Source organism: Sturnira hondurensis, unplaced genomic scaffold (assembly GCF_014824575.4).
Source record: "Sturnira hondurensis isolate 20B ecotype Veracruz unplaced genomic scaffold, ASM1482457v3 Scaffold0002638, whole genome shotgun sequence".
NCBI classification, from domain to species: Eukaryota; Metazoa; Chordata; class Mammalia; order Chiroptera; family Phyllostomidae; genus Sturnira; species Sturnira hondurensis.
This window is the reverse complement of record NW_028075269.1, coordinates 13,652,760-13,673,642: the sequence shown is the minus strand read 5'-3', so window position 1 is coordinate 13,673,642 and position 20,883 is coordinate 13,652,760. Positions and strand designations below refer to the sequence as shown.

The following is a 20,883-nucleotide window of genomic DNA, read 5'->3' as shown; positions in this document are numbered from 1 at the left end:
GCACGTGAGTGAAGGTGTTTAAAGAAGTTCATTGTAGTTTTTCTCTATAGCGAGGATTAGTATAAAGTATTTGCGGCTGAAGGTGTAGAAAAGGGGTTGAAACAACAATGTTTGCAGAAGTGGCATCTCACCATTTGTGAGTGGATTTGGACATTCGTCTTCACAAATTCACCTGCCTTTACGGGTCTACCCCTTACACACAACTATTTTTATTAAAACATATACAAAAAATCAAAACATTAATGAGGGAGCTATCTTACCCCAAAACACGTAAATTCAATTAAAAAGGCAGGTTCAGAGTCGGGAAATCAATATTCAGCCCACACATATCAACTGTAAATGTTAAAGTGAAAATAAGGAAATGGATACAAAGGCTATCTTAGAAGACCAATCAGTATGACTTGATACTTGGCTCTATAAGGAGGATTAGGATGAGGCACGTGCTAGTGGGGATAGCAACATTCCAAATTTGAGTTGCAGGAAAATGATGGGTGGAGAGGAAGAACCATGAAAAGCAGGTTCGTTTCAGGAATACTTGGGTTTCTCGCTGGCCTCCAGTTTAGGAGCACAACATGTACTGAAGCCGAGGTTTTTAATCGAGATGGTACAAGCTCACCTCCGAGATATTGCGGGCTCGAATCCCGATCACCGCAAAAAAGCAAGAACCCCACTAAAGTGGTTTGTAATCTTCTGCAGGGGTGGGGAGGAGTTTGCCTTCACATTTAAAAAAAAAAAGCAACATCTGTGAAGCAACATAAAGCAAAGCGCAATGAAATGAGGTATGCCTATACATTATTATAGTTAGCATCCAAAAAATAGGAACAATTTTTTGTTACTGAATTTTTTGTTTCTAGCTTCTTGAAACTAGACATATTGCCAGATTTTTAAACAGTTTTAAAAATCTATACAACTAATTCCAATATTCCCATCCTCTATCATCTTGAAATTTTTTATCACTGAGTCAACATCATATTTTTTCTTCTATAAGGCAGTTTTACTGAGGCTTAACCTTTGATGTCACTAACTGAAAGTGATACATGACTCATATCAAAATGGAAGAAAAAACAATCTCCGAACTCCATTTTAAATAAATAGAGTTTACAGCCCCTTAGTGAGATGAATAAGCTTTCTTTTGTTTTATTGGCTTTTGACAAAGTTGTAGATACAAACGTGTATTGGCTGATGCAGCAGAAATTTTGCACTTTAGTAGTTCTAAGATTATTATATTGCCCTTGCTAAATAATATACATAACATCTAATCTTCTTTTATGAAATTAAATAGGCCCCGTAATTTTCAATGAAAAGCTAAGAGATGCATTTCTATGTAAGGATGTTATTTCGGAATAATTTTACCTGGTTAAACATTCATGAAGTAGTTTTATTCTCTCATAATTCCTTATTATGAAGATATCTCTTGTATAAAGACACTACCTTTTCCTACATAAATCATTCTATAGCACTATAACTTGATATTTTGCATCTACGGTGAAAAAATTGTCTAAGAAAGCTACATCATGTCAAATAGGTACTTAAATGATGTTTACAAGAGAGGCATTTTAGGTTTATAGTAAAATCATAAGCAGAAGAGATGAGCACAAAATTGTATACACAGTGTGGTCATTTCAGAACAAATCCTCAAAATTCTTCAATATTTTTGGTACCGGGAGGGTCGGCCTACATACCTATGCCCTGGAATCTGGGTGAGCTTGTGAATGCTTCAATTAACAGAACGTAGAGGAAGTAAGGCCATGCAACTTCTCAGACTCAGTCAGAAGAAGCCGTGCTCCTGAGTCGCCCTGAGTCAGACTACCCTGAGACCGCCACAAGGGAGAAGGCCCTTTAAGGCACTCTGATGGACAGCCCCAGTAGTCAGCCCATGTCCGAGGTAAATGAAGAAGCCATCTGGAAACTGGACCCTCCATCCCAAGTTGTTCTAGTCCTCTCTCATTCGGGGCTCCCTCGCTGAGGACCCAGATGTAGTGGAACATGGAAAAGCTGACCCACCCATGTTCTTTGGGAATTTCTAAACAAAATACTTTGGCACAGTGAAACGGCTGCCTTACATGGGGCCGCTGTGCTGCCAACAGTCCACATCGGCTTTTGAGAAATGATTGTCACGTTTGCAAAAAATTTGTAAGCAAAGTTCTAAAAAAATTACAACCTAATGAGTTATATTTTAAAATATTAATAAATATTCAATACTCACTACATCATTATTTGACCACTTCAAGGTAGAAATTATGCATGAATTTATTGTTTTCTACCATTTGTCTTATTTCAATTTAAGTAGTAACATTCCAATTTATGGTTTTAATCTATTAAGTATTTAAAAATTACTAACCATGACAACCATAATGAGATTTATAATAATTTCACAATCCATCATTAAAAGATTAAACACTTTTAGGTATATGTGCAGTGTTTGAATATGGAGGGAGGAATTAAGAGGTGGCAGAGAAAAATATAGTGGATTTTTTCTTTTTTAAGAGCTCAGACCAACAGGTACCTTGTTGAATCAGTAATATCTGTTAGTTTCTAGTGATTGTTTTAGTGAATACATACCAAATATCTTAGTAAAATTTTTTATACTGTACATCACTTATATCCACTTAAAAGCCTGTATACCTCTTATAAATTACCCTGCAGTCCTGATGAAAAATACTTGGCCAAATTATATTTCACTTGACCTTCTTATGAAATTAATTTTAATGGCTAATCATGCACTAGGTCTTTTATGAAAGATTGGGTGAAAAGTTAATGTTAGGTATTCAACATTAAAAAGAATCTCATGTCAAAATTATAAGGCACAGAAGAAAGAAATTGAAAAAGATACGATAAGTAAGTAGAAGCATATACTATGTCCATGGATAAGAATTGCATCACTACAATATCCATACTACCCAAAGCAATCTACAGATTCAATGGAATTCCTGTGGAAGATAGGAATGGAAGATACTAAGGACAGATTTTACAGATATAGAACAAATATTCCAAAAATGTATAAGAAACCACAAAAGACCCTGAATAGACACAGCAATCTTAAGTAAAAAGAACAGAGTTGGAGGAATCCTACTACCTGATACCAAATTATGCTACAAGTTCATAATAATCAAAATAACACAGTACTGGCATAAAAACAGACATATACATTAATGTAACAAAATAAAGAGCCCAGCAATAAACCCATGCCTTTATGGTCAATCTGCCCTGGCTGATGTAGCTCAGTGGATTGAGCACGGGCCTGGGAACCACATGATCATGGTTTGATTCCCACTCTGGACACGTTTGGGTTGCAGGCCAGTTCTCAGCAGGGGACTCACGAGAGGAAACCATACATTGATATTTCTCTCCTTCCCTTCCCTTCTAAAGATAAATAAATAAAATCTTTTTAAAAAATATTTGATGTAGGAGGCAAGAAGAGAGACCATAGGGTAAAGACAGTCTGTTTAATAAATGGTGTTGGAAAAATTGGGTAGATACATGCAAAATATGAAACTAGACCAACTTCTTACACCATACTCAACAGTAAACAAAATGGATTAAAAACTTAAATGTAAGACTTGAAACCATAAAAATCCTAGAAGAAAACATAAGCAGTAAAATCTTAGACATTGCACACAGCACTATTTTTCTGATATATCTCCTCAGGCAAGGGAAGCACAAGAACAAAAGTAAACGAATGGGACCACATCAAACTCAAAAGGTTTTGCACAGGAGAGGAAACTATCAACAAAATGAAAAGACAATGACTAAACTGGAGAACATATTTGTAGATGATACATCTAGTAATGGAGTTAAATTCCAAAATTTATAAAAAGCTTATAACACTGGAGTTATTGTTCCATAACATGGTTGAATCCCTTTTATCCATACACTTTGTGCATGTCAACTTATAAGCTGTGAATAGATATTTTGAGAAAATAAGTTTGAAAGCAAACAGAATGAACTCTAAAAAATGTTTGTCCACCTCTCGTAGCTTTTGTTTTGAATGTTCATGCTCAATATTCACGTTCAAATGTTCAATATTCATGTAGTATATATGAGCAGGGAAAAGTAAATCAATAAAGACAATCAGAGAGAGCTACAGTTCTCAATATTCCCAGTAGAAACTAATATTTTCCAAGTCACTAAATTCACCCATCTTTGCTATATTATTATCACTTGTTAGGGTGGGTATATTTCCTATTGTCACTATAACAAATTACCCCAAATGTAGTGGCTTTAGACAACCCAGGTTTATCCATTTACATTTCTGGAGGTCAGAAGTCAAAATTCTTGCTGTCAGCAGAACTGCATCCCTTGAGAGGACACAGGGGAAAAACACATGTCCACTGTGTAGAAACTACCTGCATCCCCTGGCTGGTGGCCCCTCCCTCTGTCTTCAAAGACAGCAGCACAGCATCTGCCCATCTCACCCTTTTGCTGCTTCCATCATCACATTGTCTTTTTCTCTCTGTTTCTGATCCTCCTGCCTCCCTTCTATAAGGACCCTAGGATTACACTGGGCCCACACGAATGACTCTAGATACACTCCCCATGGAAACAGCCCGAAGCTAATCACATCTGCAAAGTCCCCATTACCATGTAAGGTAACATTCACAGGTTTCAAGGATTAGGAGGTGGCCCTCTTTTTTTTGGAGGGAAACATCATTTAGTGAGTAAGAGAAAGTCATCACTATTACATGAAAGATCTTTGTAGAAAAACTTGGAAAATTTTTAGTTGGTCATCTTTCTGGACAGACACTTCTCGTTATGTTTAGATCACAGAAGCTGAGGCATTGGAAGGACCTTAGAAACAAAGTATATCATTTTAAAGACAAATGCTAAAGCTTCTTGGAATTGCGTCTTGCCAAAAAATAAACTGCTGCCTTGTGCCATGGATCCAGTTCTTGGTCTCCTAATTCTCAGCTATGTTTACCTAAAAGAAAACGTTTAACTCGGATATTTGGCCACATTTTTTCTTTAATAATAATAAACTTTACTCAAGTGGGCAATAGGCATACTTTGGAGAAATTTATAACTACCATTAGAATAATTTTTGCAGGTAACTGGATAATAAAATGATCACACCCCTATTTTTTTGCAAAGTAACTAATATATAGGCAGTCTTGAAATGGAAAATAAATATGACTAACTTATTCACTTTCATCTTCCTATCATTCTGGCTATATCAGCTCCTGGGAAATATTTGAATCCTTTCCCCATGTCTTTGAAGTTTATAATTGCTAAGGAAACTACAAAGGTTTTTCTTTTTGAAAACAAAGCTACAACTTGTGATTTATAATAAGAATATAATTATTGCAATGAGTAAATAAAATATTCTTGCAGGGATTTCTTGAGAGAGTATCTAAATGAATATGCAATAATTATCAAAGACATGATATGTAATTAGTATAAAATTTAGTAAGCATTCATGACATAACACAAGTAACATTTTGAATCTCAGGCTCCTTATTAAAAGATGTGAAATCAATTATAATCTTTTATGAAAAGCAGGAAGGACTTTTGCTTCTTCCACATTCCCATTTGTACCCAAACTCACATAATCATGCCTACCATGTGATTTCACTTCTCCAGACAACAGATTTACTGTAGAAAATGTGACTATACACCATCATTAGAACAAAACTATCTCTTTGGTTTTAATTGTATTTATTCACCTTTTCGTGGAACCAGAAACTTTGAATTCGTGCATGAATTATAATGAAAATTGACCTATAAAATCAGCAATTTTGCATATCTTTTAAGGCACTAGTTTTGATGAAATTTTTATGTGTTACAGCATGAAGTGATAAGAATCAAGATTACTACTACTTTAACATTAGGATTATCTAATCAGTATCATTAACACTTGCGATATACCTAGTGCATTTCCCTGAAGTTCTGCGTGCCCAATGATTGGCTTGCATATACTCTCAGCTAGATGATGTGTATTCCCCCTTTCAGCCTCTGGACATGGAAATGAAGTTCAAAAAATGTGTCATTTTCCTGAACTCAAGCCATCAGTTTTCAACAGGTAGGATTAAAAATGCTTCTTACCTCACCTGTCCATCATTAATAAGAGAGGTAATGGTCATAAATGTAAAGCCGCTTTGAAATGCCAATGAAACAGTTACTTTTTCCTGAGATGGACACATGCAAAGTTTTATGATAGTGGGCTTATAAAGTATTTATTAATTACATGTACATCATATTTTTCACTTTCCTGAATTATCAAATTAAAAATCACAACAGGTAATTTCTAAAGTGTTGTAACAATATTAGATTTCACATCTTCCTATAAGCATGCTTGTTCTTTACTTGCTGACCAACAAAACATTTTAAAACACGGTTTCCTGATTAATGATCTTGTTAATAAACTAATCTAAATGCATGCCTCTAGGCATCTCCTAAAGAAAAGAAGGTTCTGAGAAAGCTAGCAGAAGAGAAAATCAGCTCATGAATAATGCATGCGTTTGTTCACTTCTATCTCCCTGCCTTTTGCTTGTAATGATGTTTTGATAGCTGTAAATAGCAGGGATTTGTGGATGAAAGATAACTGCCTACCTGAAGGTATCTTACCATTTCAGAGATTTGACATACCATTAAGTCACCCCAATAGAAAAATCAGCAAATGCTTTTTAACCTTATGCTGTGAAATGGTAATAATTATATAGTAGTTTTACTAGAGATGATAAATATTTCGCAATGAAACCTCCAAAAAAAAAAAACACCACCACCAAACCTAAACCGTGGGATTCACAGACCTTCTGACCGGCATACAGTTCACATGCTGTGAGGGTGGTACCTCCCAGCTCCATGGGGACAAAAGCCCCTGTGCTCAGAACCCTTCTGCGCCTCATGCTATGTCCAAAAATACAAAAACAGAAACAAAAAACATTTTGCAAAATTGCGATTGCATTCATCGCTTTCAGTGGCAACAAGTTCCAGTGAGACACATGGGATTTAGGGGAAGTAGACCTTCGAAAACCGTCACCCCTTAATGAGGGACATGGCATTTGTCAAAAGATACATGCTGGATGTTGTGAGCCTTACAGGGACTTAGACAATTTTCATTTTGTAGTTTGCCTAACAGCCTTCCGATTTTGACTGACTTCTTCCCCTTGGAATATTAATAGTTATGATAGGTTGATATCTAGGCAATGTGCTAGACATTTCGTAAATATTATTTCTAGAACTACATAAAACCGTGTTGTTCCCAGAAACAATACAGAATAATAAGGATATAATGACCAATTAATGTACCTAATGTCTTATATATATATATATATATATGTATATATATATGTATTTTTTAATTCTTTATTTATCTTTAGAGGGGAAGGAGAGAGGGAGAGAAACATCAATGTATGGTTGCCTTTTGCGCATCCCCTGCTGGGAGTTGGCCTGCAGGGAACTGGCCTGCAACCCAGGCATGTGCCCTGACTGGGAATCGAACCGCGATCCTCTGGTTCGCAGGCCTGTGCTCAATCCACTGAGCTACACCAGCCAGGGCTCCTAATGTCTTATATTAATACAGGTTTCTTAAAGCCTATTCAAACACCAGTCCCTACCATAAACTCATTTTAATCTAAAAACAATCTTTTACTGCCATAAACAAGTCATTGTGTCTAGTACAAGTGGGGAGAAATCAAGGCCTAAAGAAGTTGTCATTTTTCCCCCAAGGGCAGAGGATAAAGCTTCCTAGTGTCATTGCTCAACTTACCCTTCTTGTATTTATTACCCATTTACTTCTTACCTTCTGCATTAGATATCTAATGCTGTTTAACAAATTATCATAAAATCCACTATCTCACTCTTTCTGTGGACCAGGATTCCAGACGGAGCTCAGCTGGGTCCTCTGTTTCGGGATTTCTCACATGCCCACACTCATGACATCAGTCTTTTCATCGGAGGTCATGCCTGGGAAAGTCTGCATCCAAGCTTAGGTAGTTGTCAGCAGAATCCAGTTCCATAGAGATCACCAAACCCAAGGCCCCCGTTTCTTGCTGGTTGTTGGCCAGAGACAACACGCATCCCCTTGCCACGTGAACCTCTCTATACAGCAGCTCAAATCATGGCAGTTTGTGTCAACAAAGCCAGCACAAGAGATGCTGGCAAAACCATTTTATAAGTGTGTTTTACTTCATCTTGGAAGTGGCGTGCCCTCACTGATGTCTTCTCTTGGTTAGAAGTAAGTCACAGGTTCTGCCAACACTCAAGGGGAGGGGAACATACAAGGGTGTGAATGAGGTGGAGCTACTTGGAGCTAACCTTTAGAGTTTGTGTACGATAGCCTCCTTTGAAGTCTGTGGAAAAGAGCACAATATCTTCACCTTATCCCCTGTCACTGGTTGTCCCTGTCCCCATAAGAAACCTTGTCACTCATACTACCCATTTCTGAGACGATACCCTAGATTTTGCCATTACTCATAATTGAACAACCTTCCACTCCCCCACAGATTTCGTACTACATTCTCATCAATCAAGTGTCAGCTCCTAAGTAATGTTTTCACAGAAGATCTGTATATCCATCCCACCACTGTAGATAATTTATGTCAAATGTTTTTACACAAAGATTGTGAGCCTTGTCAACATTTTACTTACAATAGCTGAAATTTAAATTTATTTGAGCTTTTTAAAAAATAACATCTGCACTTCAGGTTATAAGTTCCATGATGATACCCTTTCCCCTGCAGTTAGCATAGGGCTTGCCAAGCACTGGGATACAATTGATATTCTCGACTAAATTAATGAAACGACGGTTCATAGTTTGGACTAAAATTCGCCATTGGTCTTCTATTCCATCTCCGTCTTTCTTATTCACCCCCAAGCCCTTGAAATAAATCAAACAAACTCAATATGTGTACTACTTTATCATCACCCATCTTGCTTTCTATTTGTTTGCATATCCCATCTTTCTCACTAGCTAAGGTGATTTTCCAAGACCTAAATTTATTTAAAATGCTACTCAAAAGAGGTACTCAAAATTTCTCAAAGATTATTTTCATTAAATAAGGTATTTTGTATATATCTGAAAATATAGTTTCATGCATTAATTTATGTTTAAGTGATCTTATTAGAAAAATAATGTTTTTACTTAAAACAGGCAATACAAAAAATAAGACATTTCAATGATTTTCAGCAAAAAATGAGGTTTTATTATGCGCTATTTCTCACTTATTAGAGATAGAAGGTATATGCAGAGTGGTTGACAAAGAAACAAGAAAAAAACAAGGATTTCTTAACTTAAAGCCATTCTGGTTACCAGGTAACCATAGGCTGGTTGAAATTTAAAGGTGAACAGGGAAAGAAACCAGACTTTATCAAGTAGTAGCATTTTCTGTCAATTGTTTCAAACATACATTAGAAGCAGATTAGTATCAAACTGGTTTGGTGAAGTCATCCTTTCTAAAACAGGCAAAATGGTTGAATTTTTTTTTAATCAAGGTATTGAGAGACAAAAGTTTAAGTTCTCATTAAGAAATGCTTTAGGCAAATATTGTAAAACAAGTCAAAACTGCCCATAAATGTTACAATTCCTGCTGTAAAGTTTAGGGTACAATGAAAGACTTTTAGAGTTCAAATCCCACTGAAATTTTATGCCAGGAGACACTTTATTCCAGTAGAGGACCCCGCTTTATTTTCAGTGGATCCACAAATGAATCCTCAACCAAAGTAATCCTCGACTGAAACACAGAAAAGCCAAGACCCCTGTATTCAATGCTAAAACGTACCCCATCACTCCCCTACTCATCAGGCCTACGAGGCAGTCAAACCTACTCAACATCGAACAGGAAGACACTGCACATGGATCACAGATGCCATGGACCTTGTCTAGTGAATGAAATCATTTTTCTACTGCTCGAAGTGACAGAAAAAGATTAAAATAGCCACAGTAGAACTTCGTCTGGAATACTTATACCTTAGACAACACTGCCCTGAGCTGTACACTAGAACCCTGTCCTGGGCCCTTCACCCTGATGTTTGCTGTGGTGCTGACTGTTTACTCGGTTGGAGGCATCTGGAGAAGCATTGTTATATTTTCCTTCTTAAAAAGTCAACCATCACCGTTGACCTTGTTTGAAGCCTTTCTTTTCCTCCAGGATCTAATGTAAAAAAAAGGAGGGGGAGCAGATTTTATACTGGAAAAGGTAAAAGACAAATCATTAGAATTGTCATCCCGTAGCAGACCAGAGTCTAAGGTATGATAGTAACACAGTGACTTGTTATTCCGTATTATTACTCACTGTTAAGTTGTAGGAGAGTTACAAGTATTTTATAGGCTATTTTGCATGTTACTTTATTTGATTCTTTCAATGCTGCCAAGTCGTTTTCTCTCTTTTAATAAATGTGAATGGCAAGGCTCAGAAAAGTAAACTAGGACAGCTCATCCAGCTAGCTATCATTTGAACCCAGATATATGTTGGATCTTTCTTGCCTGGTGTGTCTACTCTTTGGTGATGTCATAGGAGAAAACTAAAGGGCTTATAAACTTGAGAACTCCAAACTAGGGAGAGGCAGACAATGGCATGCTGGTCTGAGACATCTTAATTGATGGAATCTAATCTGATTGGGAGAAAGAGATTTCAGCACCAGCACAGGACTAGAACAGGGTGAATGGAGGTGCTATACATCCTTCGAAGTACAACAAGATATCAAGATGTGTCTTTCATATTCTTATATGCCTATAATATTCCTTGGGGGACTACAAAGATACTTCGCATTATACCTAGTGAAACTCAGGAACTTTTGTGCCCTAAAAGGAAAATATGATAGCAAACTAAGAGGAAAAACAAAAAGAAAAGGCACAGTTTTTAGCAAGAATCTGTCCATGTTGTAGTAATGGAATATACATATAAACTGACAATTTTTTGTGCAGTAGCACTGGCAGCAGGGTGTGGGGAAGATGTGTTCGCTGGGTAACTACCCACTGATGAATCTCATCTTGTTGAAAGAAGATGTTAAGAACAAATGACATGAACACCAGGACAGATTCAGGCTGCCTCTACCGGGAGGTCATAATGAGCCCAGGGACAGGTAGCCTTTCAACATTTTTCGAATGTCAACCCTTACACAAAACACTTCAAATCAAGTATATTTTCTTCACATTTTTCTCAACAAACTACAAAGGCAAAGGATGTCTTTCTTTGGGTGTAAATAATTACAAACTACTCTGCCCTTTTACCCCCAGAATAATTCAAAAATCATCCGAAACAACTACTGAATTAATTCCTTATAAGACTCAACCTGAAAGAGGAAATGCTGGGCATTAGCATATAAAATATATGTGGATGTTTTTTTCATTAAAGTGAATAATTTAATATATGCAGTGCTGGAATACGGAAACAGTATATTTTGTATTTCCAACATTGTACAAATGTGTATAAAACCAGTGTGCTTCATCCCATCTTCTATCATTTCCTCAATGAAAATTACTCAAAACTACTTTTAATTTTTTAAATTAATATACAGGTTTGTGGTATGTTTTGCACTGAACATTTGGAAGGGGGATGAGATGAGGGGGAAAGTACCAGTGAGTGTTCTTGGTATCCTTGACAAAATAGATGACCTAGCTTTGTGACCCGGGTTACAAGTGAGGCCGAGCAGCTCCCATTATTTTAGAATATAATCATCAGAAAAATAGGGTGAGTTTTTCACCCTCAGGGCCAATACTTCTTTCATGATTTGCAATGATTTATAACTATGTATAGTCACTCTGTATTCCTTATGACTATATGACATGGCAGAAACTACTACATTTCTAGGTAAAAAAATTGGCGATTCAGGAGTGATTTACTCATCAACCCTCTCTTGCTAAATCTCAGCGAAAATCATGCAATCAGCTTCCAGAGTTATACGGTGGGACAAAATGAACTGAACCTCAAGTAATGGGTTTGCAGGGGGAGGCCTAAGGAAAATAGAAGGTATTCCGGGCAGGTTTCACAGCACAGAGAAATGAATTCTAACACACTATACAATGAAACCCTTTCTCGAGTTCTTTGAGGCCAAAATGCAATAAGCTCTCATTAAGAAGGTGGAGTTAAGCTGAAATTGCCTTCGAATTGATTTCTCCTTGCATAATCGGGGAAGAAATTAGCCATCTGCTCTGCTCCATTTCCAAACCCAACCTCATCAAGGTGAGGATAAACATTCCCTGGAAAGTTTCAATTTTACAGGTCATAAAACCTAGTATAATAAGTCAAATTTAGTTTTGACTTCTCTAGATATTAATTGATCTCTGTATATACTGTGAAAATGCATCATATTACATATAATTTCCATCAAGTATACAAAATACAATGACATTTTTCAATAGTTTTCCCATCCTACCAATGCTACTCTCAGTCAGGAGCCATTCAGGACACAAGATTTTCTTTAAGTTTTTTTTCAATTTCAGTGAATTTTCAGTGAAAAATGCTATATGTATGTAATATTCTTTCAGTTTAATTAACCCAGCATATAGCATATTTAAAAATTACAGTCCTTTATGGACATCATAAAATCTATGATATCATTCTCTTAATAATATTATCATATAATGCTAACTACAGCCTTATACTTAGACTGATATATTCAAACAAATATACAGGGTGAGGCAAAGTAGGTTTACATTATTCGTATGGAAAATAATATAATAATTAATAAATAGTAATAAAAGAATAAACTTTGTTTCATGTACCTACAACTGCAGCCCCACCCTACACAGTAAACTTTGGAGGTGGCAACTGAGTGAAGTTTTGGAAGATGTGAGTTAGTCGAGCAATACCTAGGGGAAGGTGCATTCCGGGCAATGGAAATAGGTCCGGCTTTTTCGAGAACATTACTACCAGGTGGCTGTAGTGAAACAAGTTATGGAAGAGAGGAGGTCACACAGGACAAAACCAGGAGGACTTTATTGATGATTTTTGGACTAAGGTCAGAAGTAAAAGTTTGTCAAATGGAAAGCAGGAAAAGACTGTGGTATTAATAGTAAGACTGATGATTGTCACTCAACACTGAGCCAGAAGCTTTACACGTGGTATTGTCTCTGGCCTTTATAACAGCCTGGCCAAGAAGCTATTTTTATGCTTATATTAATGAGAAGAGACTGACGCAGAGAAAAATAAGGTATCTAGGCTTCCATGGCCATGAGAGACCACTGCCTGACAAAACTGAGATGAGAACTTGAAGGTAATACGTTACCCCTCTACATGACATACCATTATTTCAACAAGGGCATTTAAGAAACTTTAAAATTGAAGTCCCATAGTCAATCTGCCATTATGACACTGCTGGGTGAAAAGACAACTCTACAAAGCCAACATACAGAACAAGATAAAAAATTAAACATCAACTTAAAACAGAAGTGATGAAAGAATTATCAGAGATACATGGAAAACATGGAACAATAGGATTTTTCAAATACTAAAGCATATGTACCACACATGTTCTGGAAATACATGATTGGTCTTACTATTCAGTTTATACTTATTTGTTTGAATAAGAATAAGATATGTAAGCTTTTTATAAATATTAAAACACTATAAATATTTAATATTATCATTAAGGAAATATATACATAAATAAATATGAAGTTTGCATTTGGAGACATACCTCCTGGGATATCTTTATCAATTTTGTATATGTTATTAAGGAGTAAACTGTTTTTGTTCCATGCTTTTAATATTTCAATATGAATTTAAATTGTCATACTGAAAATAGGCATATTATTTGTTGATGATAATTTATTACTAAATCTCCTTGGTAATGTAGAACTAAGCTCTGGAGAAAGGATTTATTGAAGTTAGCTGAGGCAAGAATTTACTCTGATGCCAATATATTGCCAAACTCCCCATGCCAATAAACATTGAGAAATACTATCACATTGAATTCGTTTTTTAGTTAACTTCAGGCCAGGGGTGTCAAACTCGTTTTCACTGGGGGCCACATCAGCCTCATGGTTGCCTTCAAAGGGCCAAATGCAACTTTAGGACTGATAAATGTAACTACTCCTTAACAGTTCAGCGAGAGCTCAGCATTGCCACCAGGAAGAAAGAAGGTGCGGGGCTGCATAACACAAGGTGGCGGCGGATTTGGCCTGTGGGCGTGTTGGCCACCTGTGCTTCAGACGATCTCTTTCAAGCAGGTCATTGGTTTCAAGCTCAGTGTTTAACATTTCAATTCTGCCTTTTCATTCAAAATGCCTTTTTATTCACCTACTATCACACCAGAAAAATTTCATCATCCTTGTCATTGACTTTTTATGCCGCATGGAAACATTAAACAAATATTATTGAAGACTTGAAATAAACCATGTTAACATGAATTCAAATAGCCATTATGATATTATGAGAACTCTAAAGTTTTCACCGAAATACCACAAAGATAGACAGAGTGGAGAATTGTTACCTTTCAAAAATCTTAAAATATTTACCAAAACATAAAAGCTTGACTTCCATCCATAACATATTTATTACATTATGTTGATCAATTTTTCTTCAGAAAATTCTGAATACTCTATTTTACTAGAGTATTCTAGTATTCAGAATACTAGGATATTCTATCTTACTAGCTTTACTTATAATCAACATACAACAAAGTACACAAATCTAAGTATACAGTAGCTTAGTGCTTTGACATCCGAATACACTCACTGAAAGAAGTACCATAATCAAGATAATGAAACTAATTATCATTTTCAGAAGTTTTTTCGTTGACTTTTTTATAATCTCTGTGTTGGCTCCTTCTCATACCACCTGCCTCTACTCTTCCAAGAAAACCACTGCTATCCTTTGCCACTATAGATGAGTTGGCATTTTCTAGAACATTGTATACCTAGAATCATAGTGAATACATTGCGGGGGGGGTGGGGGGTTGGGAAAGGCGGTAGGGGTCAGACTTCATTCAATTAGCATAAATACCTTGAGATTCACCTATGTTCTGGAAAATAATATTAGTAAGTTCTATTTTTATAGCTGAGTAGTGTTTCACTGATATATTTATCACAATGGTGTATGCATTCACTTGCTGATGGACATGCAAATTCTTTTTCTTTGCTTTTTTAGCTCTTGCAAGGAAATCCACTATAAAAGTTTATGTACAAATTTTTATTTCATATGTATTTCCACACATCTGCTAATGAGTAGGCAACTAAACAGCCAAATCGGGGCCCTCTGAAAATCTCTCAGACTCTCTCTGGGCCCTGTCTCATCACCCGTATTCTGTTCTCATCTCCTTTTCCTCAACACAAAGATGCTTCTAGATTCGCCACAGTTCCTGTTCTCTGTGCCACAGCCAGACAACTCTCAAGGAAGTGAGTCAGGGCAGTCAAAGGACTCACCTCTTTAGTTTCCTAAAGGAAACGGTCTCTGGGCTTTCATTACCTGATGTCTAATTTTGTTAGTTAAATGATGGGTCCATATATGTCTGGAAACAATGTAGTATTTGCTGGGGACTTAAAATATTCTTTGAAAAATCCAATGAGTAAATACTACATGCCACATACAGATTCATTAGCACAAGATCAAACTACTCAATCATTCACAGACAGTACATTTGACTTTTCTCATTTTATAAATTTCGAGCAAGAATTTGTTTCACAGGCAGCTATTAAACATCGAAAATATTGTTACATGACTTTTGAAAAGGCCATTTCCCCCTAGCATTGTTTCTTTGAATCCGCTCCTATCTTTAGTGGTATTCATTTTTCTCATGTGTGTGCATGGGTTCTAAGATGATGTCATCATCAATGATATTGTAAGAAAGACAATTGTGTGTATTTGCCAAACAATTCAAGTTAGATTTCAGTTTTGTGGGCCTGATCAGTGTGTCTCAGTTGGGCATCCTTCTGCAAAGCGCAAGGTCACTGGTGTGACTTCTAGTCAGGGCACACACCTGGGTTGTGGGTTCAGTCCCCAGTGCATGTACGAAAGGCAACGGGTCAATGTTTCTCTCCCTCTCTTTCTCCCTCCCCTCCCCTCTCTCTAAATACTACTACTACTAATAATAATAATCTTTAAAAAGAGATTTAAGTTTTGTTGATACTCATTTGGAAAATTCTTTTAAAAAGACACTATCAGAGATATACTGTTAAAAAAAAAAACACCTTTTTTGTAGTTAGAGATATCAGAATTCAAACCCTAGCTCTACTATCGGGCTACAAATTTTATAAAAATGTCTTACCCTCTGTGAATTTATTTTAAGTATACTTTATTGATTATGTGATTACAATTGTCCGTTTTTTTCTTCTCTTACCCCCTTCTGCCCTGCACCCCCACTCTTCCCAGGATCCTCCACGCCTCGATTCACGTCTGTGGGTCGAACATTTCAGTTCTTTGGCTTCTCCATTCCCTGTACTATTCTTAACCCCCCCCTGTCTTTGTACCTACCAATTAGGGCTCTTACTCCCTGTACTTTTCCCCTCATTCTCCCCCCTCCCCACTGCCAACCCTCCAGGTGATCTCCATTTCTGTGATTCTGTTCCTGTTCTAGTTGCCTAATTAACATTTTAAGGGTTTTTTTTAGGTTCAGTTGTTGATAGTTGTGAGTTTGTTGTCATTTTATTGTCCACAGTTTTGATCTGCCTCTCTTTCTTAGATCAGTTCCTTTAACTTTTCGTATAATAAGGGGCAGGGCTGGGAATACAAGACAGAAAACTGTACTTGAACAAGAATTAAATAAAAATTAAAAAAAATAAGCAAAGCTAATCCAGCAAAGCTATCATTTAGAATGGGAGGGCAGATAATGCGCTTCCCAGATCAGGTCAAGTTGAAGGAGTTCACCCTCAACAAGCCCTTGTTTATTCAGTTTTCATATCTATGCATTTCAGCTAATAATAATACCTTTTTCTCACAGTTTTTTTTAATTATGTGAGAAAATCATACATGTAACAGGTATTCAATGAATGGTAGAATTTTATGCATCGATTATCCTGAACAAAGGGTTTATGATGTTAACTCTTCTATTGGTTCACTTTTATAAACTGTGAATTTCAATGCTATTGACTAGATTTTTCTTTTTGCTTATTGATTTTTTTGTTTCAGTTGAGTTCTTTGTAAATTACCAATAAATGTTAAAGTAAAAGAAAATGTAAGAGAATTCCTGTCTATAGTACACTAATTTTAATCTGCTGTGTATAAACAATTGCTATCATTAAGAATTGCCCTGAATTCTTCTTTGAGTAAAAAAAAATGTATAATAACATCAAAGCATGATAGATCAAAGGTTTTCATTCTATGTCTTTACATGGCTGATGTTTGACTTTAGAAAAGTAATGAATTTTAATAAGTGCTGCCTTTGTAATTCCATAGTTACTACATATAAAAAGAAATAGAGTTGAATTATAATTATCTTTATGTCATGATTACTGCTGTCACTGCATTTATGTATATGAAAGTAGAAGTCTTAAATTTTAGTAAATGTTAAAGAATAACATGTTAATGTAGTCCAACTGGGAAAATCATATTTTAAACTTTTTGACATTATATGATTTCAATGGCAGGCTTATTTTGTGCATTTTCCCAAATTTTAAATAGACTTTAGTAGTATCACAGATGATATAAATACAAAACTGGCAAAAGCGACAAAATTTTTTAAGGAGAAACACTACCAATTGTTTGAACATGAATTATCTGTATAATTATATTATTATAATTCATGGAAAAAAATCAAATAATTTTTGTAGTCTATTGGCTGTAAATATTGGGGCAATCAACAAACATTCAATAGGTCTGCTACTTGAATGAATCAATTAACATTTTACTAATTATAATATTTTTCCTTGTGTAACCAAATGAATTAGAAAAATCACATCTTTCAAATCATAACCTTTTCTCCAGTGAAAATACAGCCATTAATTTTATCAAATCTTATTTAAGATAATAAAATATCATAAAATATATTTTTATATTAACTCCACAATTCAGTAAACAGAAAAAATAGAAAGCTCACTAGTATTAAAATTGAGTCTGATGGCAATTCCATATCGATAATTTAAAGGAACTTTCTATTAGATACAACACAGATAGACCCATATTAAAGGACAGGATATGGAGACAACCTAAGTGCCCAATGATAGATGAATGGATAAAGAAATTGTGGCAGCCCTGGCTGGTGTATCTCAGTGGATTGAGCACGGGCCTGTGAAGCAAAGGGTCACCGGTTCAATTCCCAGTCAGGGCACATGCCCGGGTTGCAGGCCGGGTCCCCAGTGAGGGACACATGAGAGGCAACCACACATTGATGTTTCTCTCCCACTCTTTCTCCTCTCCTTCCCCTCTCTCTAAAAATAAATAAATAAAATATTTTAAAAAATAAATTGTGGTATATATATATATAACAATATTATTCAGCCATTAAAATGGAAATCTTGCCATTTGTGAAAACATATATGGATATTGAGGACATCATGCCAAGTGAAATAAGTAAGAGAAAGACAAATATTTTATGGTGTCTATTACATGTAGAATCTAAAAAAAAAGCCCATAGATACAAAGAACAAACTAGTAATTATCACAGGTGGGCTAGAGACAGAAGAATTGGGTAAAAGGTATATAAACTGATTTTAAAATTTAAAAGTGATTCTAACTGTGTTACAGATATATGCCATAACTTCTTGGAAGGGATTAGAGAGGCAGATTTCCATCATCAACTTAGGAAATGAGTAGAACCTGTAAGACGACCAGTGGTGTCCAACCTGCTGCCTGCGGGCCACATGTGGCCCAGAATGGCTATGAATGTGGCCCAACACAAAATTGTCAATTTACTTAAAACCTTTTTTTTTCTCATCAGTTTTCACTAGTGTTTGCGCATGTAATGTGTGGCCCAAGACAACTCTTCTTCTTCCAGCGTGGCCCAGAGATGCCAAAAGATTGGATACCTCTACTAGCATAGACTAAAGAAACTCTACACAAAAATTGTTCTATGAAGTGACTCCCCATACGAGTACAGGTTAACAATTCTGTACATATATACTGGGATTGAGCAAATGACCAAACACGATGGGGAGTGGTAAAAAGAAAACATAAAATTTTAAAAAGACTAGAAATAAGTTTACCTACCTTTGTGATGTGCCAAAGACAAAAGAGGAAATCAGGTCTAGCTTTTTCCATGAGGCCGCATTCTGCTATACTTCCATGCTTTGGTATTTGATCATCCCTCTCCACATAAGAAATTCCCTACTTAATCCATTCAATTAATTTTTTCTCATGCCCCCCCAAAAAAAAACAGCATTATAAACTATAAGAGACTTTAGAAAATTTTTAACCAAGGAAGTGCAAGACTTGTATACTAAAAATTATAAATAAATAAATGGAAAGAAATCTATGCTCATGACTCAGACTTAAATTAAGTACTGCAAACCCTATCAAAGTCCTCAATGCCTTTTTTTCATACTTGGAACTGATGATCCTAATATTTCTATGTAATGACAAGGGACTCAGAAGAACAGTTTGTAGGACTCATAATTTCAGACTTCAAAAGTTACTTACTAACTGGCAGTAATCAAGACAGCATGGTACCAGTATAAGGTTAGACGTATAAATGAGTTAAATGTGTTTGAAAGTCCAGAAAGAAACCATTCGCGCACAGTCAATTAATTTCGACAAGGTACAGAGACAACTTCACATGAGGAAGAGAAAGGTCTCTCCAACCCATGGTGCTGAAACAAGTAGATAGACACATGCAGGAGAATAAAATTAGACCCTGACTGTATAACATGTACAAAAATGAATGTAAAATGGATCAAACAATTTAAGAATAAAGCTATAAAAATTATAGAAGAAACATAGGAGTAAATCTCCAGGACTCAATGAATTCTCATATATGACACCTTAAAGCATGAACAAAAAAATCATAATTCATACTTTTTCAAAATTAAACCATTTTTCACCAAAACATACTATCAAGAATGAGAAAAGATAACCCATAGAATGAGAGACATTTGCTTACTTGGAGAAACATTTCACAATAGAAGTTTTACCATAATCAAGAGGCAATGGAAAGATGCTGCACATTCGCCGTTACCATTACTGCTATCATGCTGTAGAAGTTTCTTTCTATCAGATTCCTAGTTTCCTAAGTCTTAGGACCCTAAAGAGACATGACTATTAAAGGTAAGTTAGTATCCTGTGTAGGACCCTGGAATAGGGGAAGAGCAGTGGCTAAAAAAATCCTAATAAACTATGGACTTTAGTCAATGAAGATGTGTCAATATGAGTAAATTAATTGTAAGAAAAGTACTATATTCATTATAGATATTAATAAAAGATACTAATAATAAGGTGCAGAATATATTGATAATATAGAACCATTTGTATTATGTTTCCAATTTTTATGTAAATATAAAATTGCCTAAAATAAGATTCGTAAAAAACTTAATTCTACTTATCATTCCATATCTGAACTCTTTGGAGTTCTTCTTTACTGTTTATTACTTTCTTGTATGTTTTAGTTGTATACTGTGATCTCAGGCCCATTAGAATCTCTTTATTCCATATGAGAATACTGTGAAAAGTAGGTTATCTCTGTATGCCTGGAAAGAATTTTCTTTTGCATTTGCCACGCTGATACAAATGTGGAACTTTTTAATTTCTCCACCTTGGAGTTTCCCCAATGATGCTGTATACATACAGCTCTTGCCCGTGCTGTGGAAAACTAAGTGTGGGTGATGACTCTCACAGAGACTTGTGCCCCTGGACCCACATTAGGACACAGTTTCGTGGCGTATATACCTCTGGTGCCTCATACCTGTTTTTCACTGGTATTTTAGCTCCTAAGGGCCCCAGCTCTACCAGGAATCTGTTCATTTTCTTATAGTGCTTGAAATTTCATTATTTAATATCTTTTAAAACATGAGCTTTTATGTTATAGAGATCAGCAAGTCCCACTTCAGCTTAACAACCCCATTTTCAGTGCCTTTCTTGG

At 35.8% G+C, this 20,883-nt stretch overlaps 1 long non-coding RNA gene across 1 annotated transcript; it reads left to right on the top strand.

Moving 5' to 3' along the window:
- The first annotated feature begins 4,022 nt into the window (after positions 1-4,022).
- Positions 4,023-18,732, top strand: LOC118983217 (uncharacterized). The gene is made up of 3 exons (XR_005065663.1): positions 4,023-4,033; positions 12,584-12,586; positions 18,645-18,732. It is a non-coding gene; the product is annotated as an uncharacterized LOC118983217 (long non-coding RNA).
- The last annotated feature ends 2,151 nt before the right edge of the window (positions 18,733-20,883 follow it).